At 42.9% G+C, this 17212-nt stretch overlaps 1 protein-coding gene across 1 annotated transcript in view; it reads left to right on the top strand.

Moving 5' to 3' along the window:
• LOC122553146 (protein EFR3 homolog B-like) overlaps positions 1-17212 on the top strand; it is a 205593-nt gene that overhangs the window by 41559 nt on the left and 146822 nt on the right. The gene's annotated exons all lie outside the window — the stretch shown is intronic.

Here is a 17212-nt window from a genome sequence, read left to right as displayed (position 1 = left end):
ATGTATTTGCAGAATTATATTTGCAGATACATTCTATTTTGCTCAAAAAATGCATAACCGACAGGCAGTCAATACATGTAATATTTTGTAAATTTGGAAAGATAACCAGTCTGACTCATTATTGGGACACAGACAGACTTTAATCTCACACCTTTCATGCACTGAGCTGAGATGTCACCTTTATTTTATCAAACCTTAAGTTATCTTGAGAATGCGATTTAAAAGTGGTTCTGAGATTTACATATTAATGAACCGAAACCTGCAACTCATTCTAAAGGATGAAAGACTTAACAGCAATCTCGGTTTATTCAATATATCATTTCAATTGCATCAAACTCTAAACTTTTGCTATAAATTCTGTATCTTACAGTCTTTTTCTCCACAATCACCTGATGAAGGAGCAGCGCTCCGAAAGCTAGTGTGCTTCCAATTAAACCTGTAGGACTATAACCTGGTGTTGTGTGATTTTTAACTTTGTCCACCCCAGTCCAACACCGTCTCCTCCACATCAAGGCATTTTGATAAGACCATGGGACATAGGAGTGGAAGTAAGGCCATTCAGCCTATGGAGTCCACTCCACCATTCAATCATGGCTGATGGGCATTTCAACGTCACTTACCCACACTCTCCCCATATCCCTTAATTCCTTGCGAGATTAAGACTTTATCAATCTCTGCCTTGAAGACATTCAGCATCCCAGCCTCCACTGCGCTCCGTGGAAATGAATTCCACAGGCCCACCGCTCTTTGGCTGAAGAAGTGTTTCTTCATTTCCGTTTTAAATTGACCCCCTCTAATTCTAAGGCTGTGCCCATGGGTCCTAGTATCCTGACGGAAACAACTTCCCAGCATCCACCCTTTCTAAACCATGCTTTATCTTGTAAGTTCCTATTAGATCTGCCCTCAACCTTCTAAGTCTAATGAATACAATCCCAGGATCCTCAGCTGTTCATCATATGTTAGGCCTCCCATTCCAGGGATCATCCGTGTGAATCTCTACCGGACACGCTCCAGTGCCAGTATATCCCTCCTGAGGTGTGGGGCCCAAAACCGGACACAGTATTCTAAATGGGGCCTAACCAAAGCTTTACAAAGTCTCAGTAGCACATCGCTGTTTTTACATTCCAACCCTCTTGAGATAAATGACAACATTACTTTTGCTTTCTTAACCACAGACTCAACCTGCAAGTTAACCTTTAAAGAATCCTGGAGTAGCACTCCAAGATCCCTTCGTACTTTGGCTTAATGAATTTTCTCACTGTTTAGAAAATAGTCCGTCCCTGTATTTTTTTTTCCGAAGTGCAAGACCTCGCATTTGCTCACGTTGAATTTCCTCAGCCATTTCTTGGACCACTCCCCTAAACTGTCTAAATCTTTCTGCAGCCTCCCCACCTCCTCAGAACGACCTGCCTGTCGGCAAACTTCACCAGAATGCCCCCAGTCATAGAACATAGAATATAGAACAGTACGGCACAGAACAGGCCCTTCAGCCCACGATGTTGTGCCGATCATTGATCCTCATGTATGCACCCTCAAATTTCTGTGACCATATGCATGTCCAGCAGTCTCTTAAATGTCCCCAATGACCTTGCTTCCACAACTGCTGCTGGCAATGCATTCCATGCTCTCACAACTCTCTGTGTAAAGAACCCGCCTCTGACATCCCCTCTATACTTTCCTCCAACCAGCTTAAAACTATGACCCCTCATGTTAGTCATTTCTGCCCTGGGAAATAGTCTCTGGCTATCGACTCTATCTATGCCTCTCATTACCTTGTATACCTCAATTAGGTCCCCTCTCCTCCTCCTTTTCTCCAATGAAAAAAGTCCGAGCTCAGTCAACCTCTCTTCATAAGATAAGACCTCCAGTCCAGGCATCATCCTGGTAAACCTCCTCTGAATCCATTCCAAAGCATCCACATCTTTAGAGAATCCTAGACCAACACTCCCAGATCCCTTTGTACTTTGGCTTAATGAATTTTCACGCCCTTTAGAAAATAGTCCGTGCCCCGTATTTTTTTTCTAAAGTTGATAAGACTAACCAGGGCTGAACTTGCACAATTAATGTTAGCACCCTGAGGAGTGTTGTCAAACAGCTTGGAGTGCAGGTACATAGTTCCTTGAAAGTGGCATCACAGGTAGATAGGGTGGTGAAGGAGGCGTTTGACACACATGCCTTCATTGGTCAGAGCATTGAGTACAGGAGTTAGAATGTCATACTATGGCTGTACAAGATATTGTGAGGCTCATTTAGAGTACAACATACAATTCTGGTTGCCTTAGTTTCGGATGGATCATATTAAACTGGAAAGAATATTACTGAGACTGGGAAGTTTGAGTTACAAGAAGAGGCCGGATAGGCTGGGACTTTTTTACCTGGAGCATCTGAGACTCAGGGGTGACCATATAGATGTTTATAAGGGATTTAGAAAAGGTGAATAGCTAAGGTCTTTTCCCCAGGATAGGAGAGTCCAAAACCAGAGGCATGGCTTTAAGGTGAGAGGGGAAAGATTTAAAAGGGACCTGAGGGGCAACATTTTCACACAGAGGGTGGTGTGTATTTGGAATGAGCTGCCAGAGGAAGTAGCAGAGATGGGTGCAATTACAACATTTAAAAGACATTTGGACAAGTACATGGATAAGAATAGCTTAGATGGATAATTGCCCAAACACAGGAAGATGGAACGAAAAGAAAAAACGCTGGAAAATCTCAGCAGGTCTGGCAGCATCTGTAAGGAGAGAAAAGAGCTGACGTTTCGAATCTAACTGACACTTTGTCAAAGCTGGAAGCAAAGATGGAACTAGTTGAGTTTAGGAAATTTGGTCAACATGGATTGTTGGGTTGTACAAAACTACTTTCATCTGAGACACAGTGAAATTGCTTAAATTTAAGATGAAGAGGTCACTTAAATCTCAGACATGGTGAGATTACTTTAATTTTAGAAATTACTTTAATCTGAAACACAGTGAGATCACTTTAATCTGAGACACACTGATATTATTTAATCTGAGATACATGGAGACCACTTTAATCTGACTCATGTTGAGATCACTTTAGTCTAAGACATGGTGAAATTACATTAACCACTCTTACCAATGCGTAGCATGAAGTTATTAAATGATTGATAATTAATGTTCATTAAAGTGACTTTCATGGCCAGTGCAAAGTCTGCCAGGTCTGCCAGGTGCTGCCAGCGTTCCTTCATGGATTTTTCTTGATCCTTCTGTAAAAAAGAGTGAGAATAAAAAAGTTAATAAATGTGCCAATGAGTAAGATTAACTGGCGGTCACATTTTCTGAATTCTAATATAGAGTCCCAACGTGTTTAGCCTTTGCTTACAATACAATTCCTCTGTACCAGGAATCATCCCAATATACCTGCCTCTAATGAAATGATATCTCTCCTGAAATAACGGGATCAAAAACACTCTCAGAGCTCCGGATGTGGTCTCATTAGCACCTTGTGCAGTTGCAATAAAGACTTCTGTACTCTTACACATCAACCTCTTTGAAATAAGGGCCAACAGTCCATGAGCCTTCCTGACTCCCTGCGTACTAGTTTCCTGTGTTTTGTGTACAATCCCTGTGTTCACAGAACCATAGAGATACACAGCACGGAAACAGACGCTTCGGTCCAACCCATCCATGCTGACCAGATACCCCGAGCCAATCTACAAATCTTCTCAAAACTCACTAATTCCAACCCAATGTAGTCCCACCTGCCAGCATCCCTCCAAACCCTTCCTATTCATATACCCATCCAAATGCCTTTTAAATGCTGTAATTGTACCAGCTTCCACCATTTCCTCTGGCAGCTCATTCCATACATGTACCACCCTTTGCATGAAAAAGTTGTCCCTTAGGTCTCTTTTATATCTTTCCCCTCTCACCCTAAACCTAGCCCTCTTGTTCTGTACTCTCCCACTCCAGAGAAAAGACTTTGTCTATTTATCCTATCCATGCCCCTCATGATCTTATAAAACTCTATAAGGTCCCCACTCAGCCTCTGACGCTCCAGGGAAAACAGCCCTAGCCTGTTCAGCCTCTCCCTATAGCTCAAATCCTCCAACCCTGGCAACATCCTTGTAAATCTTTTCTGAACTCTTTCAAGTTTCACAAGTTGCAGCCCAAATGGGCAAACTTTGTCCAAATCTCTCGCTGACTCAGTCACTCACTCAAGAAGCACTTACTTTGACAGTACTGTTGTAACTGCTGGGATTGGTGTCTGGGATTAAGCCGGATGCTGCCATATAGGTGCTCCCAATGGTCTTGATTTTGGTGATGTTTCGGAACTGAGGTTCATCCAATAACTGAGAAAGAGAAGAATACAACAGTGGGAATAGAATTTAAACTTTAAAACCACAGTAGGAGACCCTTCAATCAGACCTCAGGCATTCAGTGATAGTAGTCACTTCTTGACGATCAGATAAGGCAGGCACAAGCTGAATGAGAACTCGCAATTTCCAAGTCTCAAGTTGTGGAAACAGGGAGAACTAAGGTGATGGAATATTTGAACATGAGGATGTCGACATAACTCCACGGCTGCCAGAATCCTGTTACCAAGTCACCCTTTATTGACATGTGCACAGTACATGACACTGACCCAGCTCTTAGAGTGAGCAGACCCCTGACACTCCTGTTTATATTTGATAGCTAGGGCTCCCTAATTGGACCAGGTTAACCTGACTGACCTCATTCCAAACACTACATCATGAAATCATAATGTTGGGAGTTTTCTATAGGCCTTCTATCAGCCCAGGAGAGACAGAGGAGCAGATATGAAGTCAGATACTGGGACGTTGTGAAAAAAGCACGGTACCTCTGGTGGGTGAGTTTAATATTCCTCTTATTCACTGGGACAACCTTAGAGCCAGGAGGTCAGATGGATTTGTTCGATGTGACCAGGAGAGCTTTTTGAGACAGTGTGTTGACAATCCAACATACAGAGAGGAGGCCATACTGAACTTGGTATTAGGGAATGAGCCAGGACAGTTGATCGATGTTTCAGTAGGAGAGCATTTTGGGCCTAATGACCATAACTCCACAACGTTTCGAGTAGTCATGGACAAAGACAAGAGTGGTCCTTGGGTGAGGGTGCTTAACTGGGCGAAGGGCCAATTACATCCAACTTAGCCAGAAACTGGGGAATATGGATTGGGAACAGTTACTTGAGGGCAAATCTATGTCTGGCATGTGGGAGGCTTTTAAAGACCAGCTCATTCAAATGCAGGATATGCATGTACCTGCAAAACTGGAGGATAGGAATGGCAGGATTCAGGAACTATGGGTGACAAGGAATATTGTACAAAAAAGGAAGCACATAATAGGTTTAGGCAGCTACAAACTGATGAAGCCCTCGAGGGGTATACAGAAATTAGGAAGGAACTTAAACATGGAATTAGGAAGGCTAAAAGGAGCCATGAAATATCTTCTGCAAACAGGATCAAGGAGATTCCCAGGGCTTTTTATGCAGATATTAAAACAGAGAGGGAAGTTATGCATGAAGCCACAGGAGGTGGGAGAGATCCTTGATGAGTACTTTGTATTAGTATTCACCAAGGACTAGGGCATATCTGATGTTGAGGTTAGGGATGAGTGTGTTATCCAGCGAATGTCAACATATTGAAGGAGGAAATTTCGGGTATTCTAAATTGCATTAGGGTAGGTAGGTCCCCAGGGCCAGATGGGACCTATCCCAGGTCTCTGCAGGAGGCAGCAGCACACCGCACGTGAACCCCCGACCCCCCAACCCTGCCCAACACCTCACCGACGCTCGCCCCCCAACCCCAACCAACACGGCCCTCCTCTCACCCTCAACCCCGTCCAACACCGCACCCCTCTCGCTCCCAACCTGTCCCTGTTATACATCACAAAACCTGACCTCGCTCGATCATGTATCTTACTCTTGCAGAGTGATTTCCGTGTCCACACACCTAGCTTCATCCCCTGAAGTAAACTGTTTCTCTGCTTAAAGGGTCTTATGTAAGTTATTGGCGTTCTGATGCCATTTCACCCTCCCCTGCAAGTCTGGGAAGATCAGGTTTAAACTGCTGCAAATTCTTCTCTCCATTAGCAGCTCTGTTGGAGCTATCCCTGTAGAAGCATGAGGGGTGGTCCTATAATTAAACAGGAACTGGGAGAGTGTGGTATTGGGTGAAGCTGTAGGCTGTTTCTTTAAGCCTACCTTCGAAATTTGCACGGCTCTTTCTGCCAGACCATTGGACAATGGGTGGAGCTGTCTTTACATATTGAATCCTATTCAACTTTAGAAAATACTCAAATTCCCTGCTGTTAAATGATGGCCCATTATCTGTGACCAACATTTCTGGGAGTCTGTGTAATGCAAAAGATGCTCACAATTTTTCAATTGTTGTCCCCATGTTTGATGAATGAACTCTATGCATGTCCAACCACTTTGAATGGGCGTCCACAATGACTAAAGGCATCGAACTCATGAAGGAACTGGTATAGTCCAGTGTTTACTCGGCCATTCCCATGAATATGGGGGGGGGAACTGCTGCAGTAATTTTTGTCCATGTTGGCACTGCTTACCAACGTGGTTATGTTGGCATCCAATCCTGGCCACCAGACATAACATCTTGCCAACATCTTCATTTTGGACACTCCTGGATGACTCTAGTGGAGTTCAGTCAGTATCTGGTGATGACCTTTGCTCAGGACAATCATTCTTGCTCCCCATCTGAACTAGCGGCAATCATACCTGGGTGCTCAGAACATTACCTTGTACAGTTATAAATTGACAAAATTCAGACCCTCTACTTACACCATCAAAATCCGAGATAATTTCATTGAGGAATCGCAGACACTCAATGCCTCCATTGTTAATACTCTCCTCGGTGTAAAAGTCGGAGAAATTGGGGATTGATGCAAACATGACCCCAATCTCATCATACGACTGACTATACAATTCCTGCAGGTTGGAAAACATTTGAGCGAACATTTTAATAACAGTATCTAGTGTAAGTTAGCACCGTTAGGGAGGCATCAGGAGTAACAGAGAGGATGTTAGGGACACTAAATAAAAGAGGGTGATTGAGAGAGAGAGAGAGAGAGAGAGAGAGGATGATATAAAGAGAGGTGACAGAGAGAAAGGGTAAAATGGAGAGCAAGAAACAGACAGAGCTTGACTGAGAGAGATGGAGAGAAAGGCGGAGTGGGGGGAGAGAGAGAGAGGCAGCAGAAACGTGGATAATAAATGTGATTTATTGATAACCTCATCTCGCTTCTTGGAGCCGAGGAAGTGCCGAGCAACATGTTCTGGTAACATGTTGGTGACAAGCGCTTCGTTCCATCGCCGCATCTCGTAAACTCGCTCCTTCTGCTCGTGGACATCGAGTTTCCACAGGAACAGTGTCCGTGCTAACTTCTCCACCTGAGAAACAGGAAGCTCATTGTTCATAGAACTGATAAAGTACAAGGGAGTCATATTCTGCTGTTATACTCCCTTCTCTCTACCCCTGACACTCCTGAACCTGCTGAGTTAAAGCAATCACCATCTCTAGTATCAATGGAGTCTTGTTTGAGTCACACACATTTCACTCTGAAACATTCCTTGCTCAGATATCAGCTTCAGTAAACTGCATTCTGCTCTGGAGAGTACAGTTCAGGCTGCCGGTAAGGGGGTTCACTGATAATGGCAGTTGATAGTTAAATTATGGACTAGACTTCTCTTCTCCCCAGTGTACAGGATGAAATAGTATTCTAATTGATGTGTTTAAAATGATTAAAGGATTTGATTGGGTTGAATTATTTCCTCTTGAGGACAATGGTTTTGTGCAAATCTTGTTAAATCTTCAAGCTTGGCCATTGTGTGCGCGTTTCACATAATAGCATAACTCAATGGTACTGAGGAGAAAGTGAGGTCTGCAGATGCTGGAGATCAGAGCTGAAAATGTGTTGCTGGAAAAGTGCAGCAGGTCAGGCAGCATCCAGGGAACAGGAGAATCGACGTTTCGGGCATAAGCCTGATTCCTGAAGAAGGGCTTATGCCCGAAACGTCGATTCTCCTGTTCCCTGGATGCTGCCTGACCTGCTGCGCTTTTCCAGCAACACATTTTAGAAGAGACACTTTGAAGTTCCGTGTTAGGAACTGCTCTTATTTCCTGTGCTGGTTAACACAAGAACATTGCTGGAGATTGAGGAGGAGTGAGAAGCCCATGACTCATTCAGGTAATAACAAGCAGCATGAAGAGAATGCAATCTGCTTTGTTGACAGATGATATCTTTATCTTTTCTCCATTATGGATGTCAGCCTCTGCATCTTTGCCTGGCAGCGCACGCAAGTTTGCCCACTGGTGATATATGCAGTAAATTACTTCAGGAGGGCTTGACAGAGAAAGAAGACCCATTTTGCAATTTTAGTTCTGTTAAAAATGTGCCAATTTTATATTAAATATGCCATCTGGTGAGACCAAAAATAGCTGTCATTAATATTTAAATCCCAGATTAAGAGCTGCACAATTTATGAACTAGCTATTAGCTGTCATTAGAAATTTTTTTCCTATTACAGAAAGTAAATCACACAAGACAGAACTTAGTAAAAGATTTATGAGTCAAAGAATTACAAACTTCACTTCTTTTTGTTAGGCAGTAGGAATTAAAAGTAACGTAGACTTCTTCTACATGATCAATGTTGTGATGATATGGTCACTGTAACAAGGTTATTTTATCCTTGGGGATTTTTAAATATGAGATCCTAAAGCCAGAGGTGCTGAAATGTCTGTAAAAACCTGAGTTTAACAATGGCAGGGGAATGGCATTTCTCCCAGTTCAGCTTTTTTCTAGTTTGGTTCAGTTGCAGCAGAAAACTGCTGCAGTCCAGAGAAAGGTTCCATGCTTCAGCAGATGATCCCTGGATGACGTTTCATCTGAATTCTCTCCTGCCTGTAAGAACCGGTGTTTAAATTTACCTTTTGCCAAGGAGTGTGTTTATGGGATATTATGGGAATTGGAACAGCTCCTTAGTTAAGTTGCTGTATCAAGTCAGTTAAGTTTTCCCATAGCTATGCTATTCTAAATTCTGTTTTCTTTTGTTTGTGTTTCAACTGTAGTGTTTAAATTAATTCTGTTTGCTTAAAGCTGAGTGGTTTGACTAGTTGCATCATCCTTGGAATAGCCACTTCACGGAGGAGATAGTGAGGACTGCAGATGCCGGAGATCAGTGTCGAGAGTGTGGTGCTGGAAAAGCACAGCCGGTCAGGCAGCATCTGAGGAGCAGGAGAATCGATGTTTCAGGCATAAGCCCTTCATCAGGAATTCCTCTGCTCCTTGAATAGCCATTTCACATCTGGCTTTAAAGTAAGAAAAAGTTAGGGTCTCGCCTATCTTCATAAAATATTCATATGATATTCGAGGGAGTCTGGCCTGCTGAGTTGTTTAATTGGACGTGGCAGGACTGCAGAGATTGCATCTGATCTCTTGGTTGTGGGATTACTTAGCTCTGTCTATCATTCCTTGCTTATGGTGTTTGGCATGTGGGAGTCCTGTTTTGTAGCTTCATCAGGTTGACACCTCATTCTCGGTGTGTTTGATGCTGCTCTGGGCGTGCCCTCCTGCACTCTTTGTTGAGCCAGCATTGATCCCATGGCCTGATGGTAATGGTTGAGTAGGGAATATGTTGGTTGCAGATTATGTTGGAATACAGTTCTGCTGCTGCTGATGGCCCACAGCGCCTCATGGGTGCTCAGTGTTGAGTAGCGGGATTAATTCAAAATCTATCCCATTTAGTGTAATGATAATGTCACACAACATAATGGAAGGGACAGTAAGATTCTCTGTCTCTCTTTCCTAAAAATGTGTGATGGACTAGGCCAGACCACTCAAACCACTCTTATGCAGGCAGCCCCAGACCATAACTTTGCAGTTTGTTTCGGTAAGTGTACAGTGAAAATTACCCCGATTAAGTTAGCAAGGTTGACTACCAGGTTTTAAAACGGACAAAAGTTTATTCACAAAATTAGACAATGACAAACCACAGAATAAAGAACTCCTACTGAACACAATCTATCCAAACCACACTTAATTATGCTGTTCTGAATATACACAACAGTCCCAATAAACAAACGCTTAGAAAACAGTACAAATGGAACAAATGCTCACAGGTTGAAGTAAGAAGGGCAGAAAGAGAGAGAGTTTGTTTCCACACGGCTCACTGTTGAACTCCCAACTAGTTGTGGACAGAACTAAACTGCTCAGTTAGAGAGCTGACCACTCCCCTTTCATTATACAGGTCACTTCTAAAACATGACCACTTTGGCCTGAAGTCTTATCTGTTTACATATAAATAAAAGGCCTCTCAAAATCCTTTTAATCTCTGTAACCAGTCTGATCGGAGCCCGGCCTGGTTTATTACCCCTGTGAAAAAATCAAGGACAGAGTCTCCTTGAGCCAAGGAACAGCTTTTAGTAAAAAGACGACAAGCTTTGTGACAAATGTAAGAAGAAATCTTCCAGCGGGACAAGCTGCACATATCTCTATCTCACTGAAGGATTTTTTGGAAAATGAGAATGTTCCCAAATATCAATATTCTGACCACTTCATAAAGTTTGACATCTGAGCTGTTACTTCTATTCAAAGACCTAAGTCTAACTGACCTTCCATCGGAAGTGAGGTCTGATCTGGGGCCCAACGTCTTTCACTTTTCCTTTCTTTCCTAGTTAGGAAAAAGACCCTCTCTGCAGAGATGTGCTGTCTTGGTTTTTTAAAAAGAATTATCTTGAATTATCATGGTTTCTCAATAAATGAAACCTGTTTCAAGTCTCTTATTCTGGGCAACAATAATAAAGGAAACAATATCACATTTTGGTGATTCAATCAAGGATTTACACTGATGATGCAGCTTGTGCAGCAGTGGAAGTTGATCAGCAGCTCACGCCTCTCATTGCAGTCATAACAAATCTGACAGGATTAATTAATAATTTAGGATTAAAATTATCCTAGGTAGCAGTGACCACTATGTGGTTAAATTTTATGTCTAGTTTGAAAATAAAGATGAATAGGTCTAAAGCTAATGTTTTAAACTTAAATAGAGGTAACTATGCAGCCATGAAAGATGGGCTTGCTGAAGTGAACTGACGTAACTTGGTTAGGGGTTCGACCAATTGAACACAGCAGATGACATTTAAAGGGATATTTGAGAATACGTAAACTAAGTATATCTCTAATTTAAAAATTCAAACGCGAAGACCCTTCATTCGTGGTCAACTAAAGAAGTTAGGAAAAGCTTAAACCTCATATAAAAAAGCATATAACTGCACAAAGATGAGTGACAGGTCAGATAATTGGTCAGAATATAAAAATTGACAGAGAATAACTAAAATATTGACCAGGAGAAAGAACGTGGAGTAGAAGAGAAAGCTAGCTGGAGATAGAAAAACAAACAGCGAAAGTTCCTATAGGTATTTAAAAAGGAAAGAAGTAAATTGAGTGTTGGTCCTCACAACAGTGAGACTGGGAAAGTCAACAGTATACAATACTGAAATAAACAAATACTTTGCTTCTGGCTTCATCATAGATCATACAAAAAATCCAGGAATAGCTGTAAATCAGGAAATTGAAGGGAGAGAGGAATTTGGTGACATTATAATCACAGGGGAAATAGTACTGAATAAGGCTATATACGATCACATTTGAAATATTGTCAGTAGTTTTGGACAGTGGAGATCTGATTGAAACTTATAAAATATTGAAAGGCATGTTTCGAGTGGACATGGAGAAGATGGTTTCACCAGTAGGAGAGTCTAGGACCTGAGCAATCCTGCCTCAGAGTGAAGCAATGACCCTTTAGAACTGAGTTGAAGAGGAAGTTCTTTAGCCAGATGGTGGTGAATGTGCTTTTGGAGGGTCGGTGTGGACCCAATGGGATGAATGGCCTTCTTTAACGCTATAGGGATTCTACAATTCTACATCCTTCTAAACTCCATTAAGTACAGACCCAGAGTCCTCAACTACTCCTCACGTGATAAGCACTTCATCCCTGGGATCACTGTTGTGAACCTTCTCTGGACACCCTTCCAAGGCCAGCACATCAAAGAACAAAGAACAGTTCAGCACAGGAATGGACCGTTTGGTCCACCAAGACTACACTGACACACCGACTGCATCTCTTTCAGAACTCTAGGGTGTAGTCCATATGGTCCAGGTGATTTATCCTCCTTTATGCCTTTCAGCTACCCACACACCTTCTCCTTACTGATGGTCACTACACCTACCTTTAATCCATGACTCTCCTGAAGTCCTGGTTTGCTGCTAGTTTCTTCCACAGTGAAAACTGATGCAACGTACCTATTCAATTCTTCTGCCATTTCTTTGTTCCCATTTACTACTTCTCCATCCTCATTTTCCAGTGGTCCAATGTCCACTCTTGTCACTCTCTTACCTTTTAGATATCTAGAAAACTCTGCAATCTTCCCTTATATTCCTCGATAGCTTACACTCATATTTGATCTTCTCTGAGGTTATTGCTTTTTTAGTCATTTTCAAACTTATTATGCTCCCCCACCCCCAACATTCTCATCTATATTGGTTATATGTTCCACAAACGATTCAAGGCCCAGCAGTGATACCTGTGGAACACCAGTTTCCAATGTACATCAGCCTTCAGTCACACATATAGCCTTTTAAAACCACTCTCACTTAGTGAGCCCATTTTGAATTCAGGCTGCCCTTCCTGCCCTGTCTGAGATCCCATACCCCAGAATGTGGAATTGTCAGTCCTGCTCCTCCCTCAACCATTTCCCTGTGGCAACATCGGAATTCCAAATGTCAATCCACACCCTAACTCAACTGTCTTGCTCATAATATTGCTAACATTAAAGTAGAGGCCATCTGCACTCGCCAGCTGGGACACCGGTTACTTTAGGAAGGGAATAAAGGCAGAGGGAGTTCAGCCATGTTATGTCTCAGGGCATAAGGATGGCCTCTACTTTAGTGCTAACAAAATCTGGGCTATTAGGAAAGAGAGACAGAGAATCTTACTGTCCCTCCCATTATGTTGTATGACATTATCATTACACTCAATGGGATAGCTTTTGAACTAAGAGCACAGCAGTTCAGGCAGCATCCGAGGAGCAGTAAAATCAACGTTTCGGGCAAAAGCCCTTCATCAGGAAACGCTTCATGGGTGCTCAGCATCCTGATGAACGGCTTTTGCCCGAAACGTCGATTTTACTGCTCCTCGGATGCTGCCTGAACTGCTGTGCTCTTCCAGCAACACTAATCTAGAGTCTGGTTTCCAGCATCTGCAGTCATTGTTTTTACCTAGATTTTGAACTAATCCAGCTACTTAACACTGAGCACTCATGAGGCGTTTCACAGGGGTAATAAACCAGGCCGGACTCCGATCAGACTGGTTACAGAGATGAAAAGGATTTTGAAAGTGGTCATGTTTTAGAAGTGACCTGTATAATGAAAGGGGAGTGGTCAGCTCTCTAACTGAGCAGTTTAGTTCTGTCCACAACTAGTTGGGAGTTCAACAGTGAGCTGTGTGGAAACAAACTCTCTCTCTTTCTGCCCTTCTGACTTCAACCTGTGAGCATTTGTTCCATTTGTACTGTTTTTTAAGGGTTTGTTTATTGGGACTGTTGTATATATTCAGAACAGCATAATTAAGTGTGGTTTGGATAGATTGTGTTCAGTAGGAGTTCTTTATTCTGTGGTTTGTCATTGTCTAATTTTGTGAATAAACTTTTGTCCGTTTTAAAACCTGGTAGTCAACCTTGCTAACTTAATCGGGGTAATTTTCACTGTACACTTACCGAAACAAACTGCAAAGTTATGGTCTGGGGCTTCCTGCATAAGAGTGGTTTGAGTGGTCTGGCCTAGTCCATCACACATTTTTAGGAAAGAGAGACAGAGAATCTTACTGTCCCTTCCATTATGTTGTGTGACATTATCATTACACTAAATGGGATAGATTTTGAATTAATCCCGCTACTCAACACTGAGCACCCATGAGGCGCTGTGGGCCATCAGCAGCAGCAGAACTGTATTCCAACATAATCTGCAACCAACATATTCCCTACTCAACCATTACCATCAGGCCATGGGATCAATGCTGGCTCAACAAAGAGTGCAGGAGGGCACGCCCAGAGCAGCATCAAACACACCGAGAATGAGGTGTCAACCTGATGAAGCTACAAAACAGGACTCCCACATGCCAAACACCATAAGCAAGGAATGATAGACAGAGCTAAGTAATCCCACAACCAAGAGATCAGATGCAATCTCTGCAGTCCTGCCACGTCCAATTAAACAACTCAGCAGGCCAGACTCCCTCGAATATCATATGAATATTTTATGAAGATAGGCGAGACCCTAACTTTTTCTTACTTTAAAGCCAGATGTGAAATGGCTATTCAAGGAGCAGAGGAATTCCTGATGAAGGGCTTATGCCTGAAACATCGATTCTCCTGCTCCTCAGATGCTGCCTGACCGGCTGTGCTTTTCCAGCACCACACTCTCGACACTGATCTCCGGCATCTGCAGTCCTCACTATCTCCTCCGTGAAGTGGCTATTCCAAGGATGATGCAACTAGTCAAACCACTCAGCTTTAAGCAAACAGAATTAATTTAAACACTACAGCTAAAACATGAACAAATGAAAACAGAACTTAGAATAAATTAACTATTTAAAATCTCAACTGACTCCATGCCACAACTTAAGAAAGGAGCTGTTCTAATTCCCGTAACACCTCATAAATACGCCCTCTAACAAAAAGGTAAATTCAAACACAGGTTCTTACGGGCAGCAGAGATTTCAAAGAGAGAGACCAAACAAGAGTCATCTGCTGAAGCTTGGAACCTTTCTCTGGACTGCAGCCACTTTTCACTTTTACAACTAAAAGAAACTTTAACAACCTGAACTGGGAAAATTATCCACTCCCCTGTCGTTGTTAAATTCGGCTCTTTCCCAGACATTTTGGCACCTCTGCCTTTATGATCTCTCTTAAAATCTGGAGTGGTTCAATCGATAATTCCACATATCGCTTTACACACATTTATCCCTTTAAGATAACAAAAATGTCAAATTTCAGTTGACTTTTCAGCATCCAAAGCTGGTGAGAGAATTGCAGAGTGCCAATTGGCCTCAGTACCATTGAGTCATGCTATTATGTGAAAACGTGCACACATAAGGCAAATGGTGTGTTGGCTTTCATTAGCAGGAGGATTGAGTTTAAGAACCGCGAGGTTATGCTACAACTCTATAAAGCCATGGCAAGACCACACTTGGAAGCGTGTCCCAGTTGTCCTAACACATTGTGTTAACTTCATTCCAAATGCACTAGCAAACCCACTCTATTCTGGTCCAGCTTATACAGGTCCCCAGAAATGGCCAGCGATTCAGCAGTCTCAAACCTTCCTTCTTGTTCGAGCTCTTAAGTCATACATCCATCTGCCCTTACTCCGATTTCTGTAGTTGCTGGCACATGGGACTGGGAATGAGCCAGAGATTACAACCTTTGAGGTCCTGCTCTTTAGTCTGCTGCCTTGCTGCTTAAACTCTTGATGCAAGAACTCATTTTATCTCTGTTGTTTGTATCATAACCTCTGTGTTATCACCCTCTCTGTTCAGGAAAGAACTTCTTACTTATGACAGGTCAGACAGGTCACCTGCTAATGTCTTAAACTCACTAAGGCTTGCTTCCCAACTCTTCTTATTACTTAATCTTGAAGATACTCCCTTTTCCTTAACTTTAGTATTCTTCTATTCTGCTTTCTATCATTAACTATTCTACCATTAAGCTGAAATAGGCTGAGTCCTACTGGACCATAGGGCTACGTTCCCTTTAGACAGAGATGACTGGTGCTGGTTGAATCTGATGGTCATTATGCCTCAGATGACAGGCAAGGTTGAAAAGAAAAGTCCTTCATGGTAACTTCAGCCAGAGCGGGAATTGAACCCAAGATATTGGTAATACATGTGGTCCAGCAACTGAAAGAACCAAGCCCCTATCCCATTATTCCTCATTGTTGTTATTTATCCTACGTTATTATGCTGCCTTGACCTTTACTTGTCACTGATGCTTCACAGTTAATCCCTCAGTAAATACTATATTTCTCTAATTTACGGCTATTTAGGGACAGCCCTGTGATGTCACTCCTATTTTTGTTCCCAGTTCCATGTAGCTAGCTGGATGTGCACAGCTGAATGTGGGAGCCCTAGGTCGCACCCTGCCCAGCTCCAGGTCACACCCTCCCAGCTCCAGGTCACACCCTCCCAGCCCCAGGTCACACCCTCCCAGCTCCAGGTCACACCCTCCCAGCCCCAGGTCACACCCTCCCAGCCCCAGGTCACACCCTCCCAGCTCCAGGTCACACCCTCCCAGCTCCAGGTAATGTTCTGACTCAGTGAGTAATGAGAATGTGGAATACGCTGCCTGAGAATGTGGTGGAGATTAATTCAATCAAGGCTTTCAATAGGGTTTTGGAACTATGATTTCAAAAGAATGAATGTCCAGGTTTCCCAAGAGAAAGAAAGGGAATGAAGTGAATTGCTCATCCAGAATGCTGGCACAGACCGGATAAGCTGAATGGTCTCCTTGTGCAAATAGCAATTATATTATTTGTGTTTCTTTTGAGATTTTACGTTTCTATATCCTGATGAATGCAGATGTGGAAATGTGTTGCTGGAAAAGCGCAGCAGGTCAGGCAGCATCTAGGGAACAGGAGAATCGACGTTTCGGGCATTAGCCCTTCTTCAGGAAGGCTCATGCCCGAAACGTCGATTCTCCTGTTCCCTAGATGCTGCCTGACCTGCTGCGCTTTTCCAGCAACACATTTCCATCTCTGATCTCCAGCATCTGCAGACCTCACTTTCTCCCCTGATGAATGCAGGACAAGTAGCCTTGAGTGCAGGTCTTCTTTTTCCAAATCACCTCAACATCCACCAATTAATCTATGACATGGTGTTAGGAAACCCATCATGGGGATAGCTCCACAAAGAACAGTTCCAGAATCACCTGTTCTTTCCAAGCACATTACACCCAGCACACATCATTTCTCAAACTTTCCGAGTGGATGCTGCATTAATCTCTCTGACTTCAGAACCCTCAGACATTCTGTTCCCCAGCTCCCAGCCAGGGACCTCAGCCCAGTGATCCCGAACAAAGTGACCTCTGCTGCTCAACACAGACCTCTACCCATAAGCCTGATGCCTTCACAGAGTTCATAGCACTTACATGTCGAGTGAAATA

This window comes from Chiloscyllium plagiosum, chromosome 9 (genome assembly GCF_004010195.1).
Source record: "Chiloscyllium plagiosum isolate BGI_BamShark_2017 chromosome 9, ASM401019v2, whole genome shotgun sequence".
Classification (NCBI taxonomy): domain Eukaryota; kingdom Metazoa; phylum Chordata; class Chondrichthyes; order Orectolobiformes; family Hemiscylliidae; genus Chiloscyllium; species Chiloscyllium plagiosum.
This window is presented reverse-complemented; position numbering and strand designations above follow the sequence as displayed.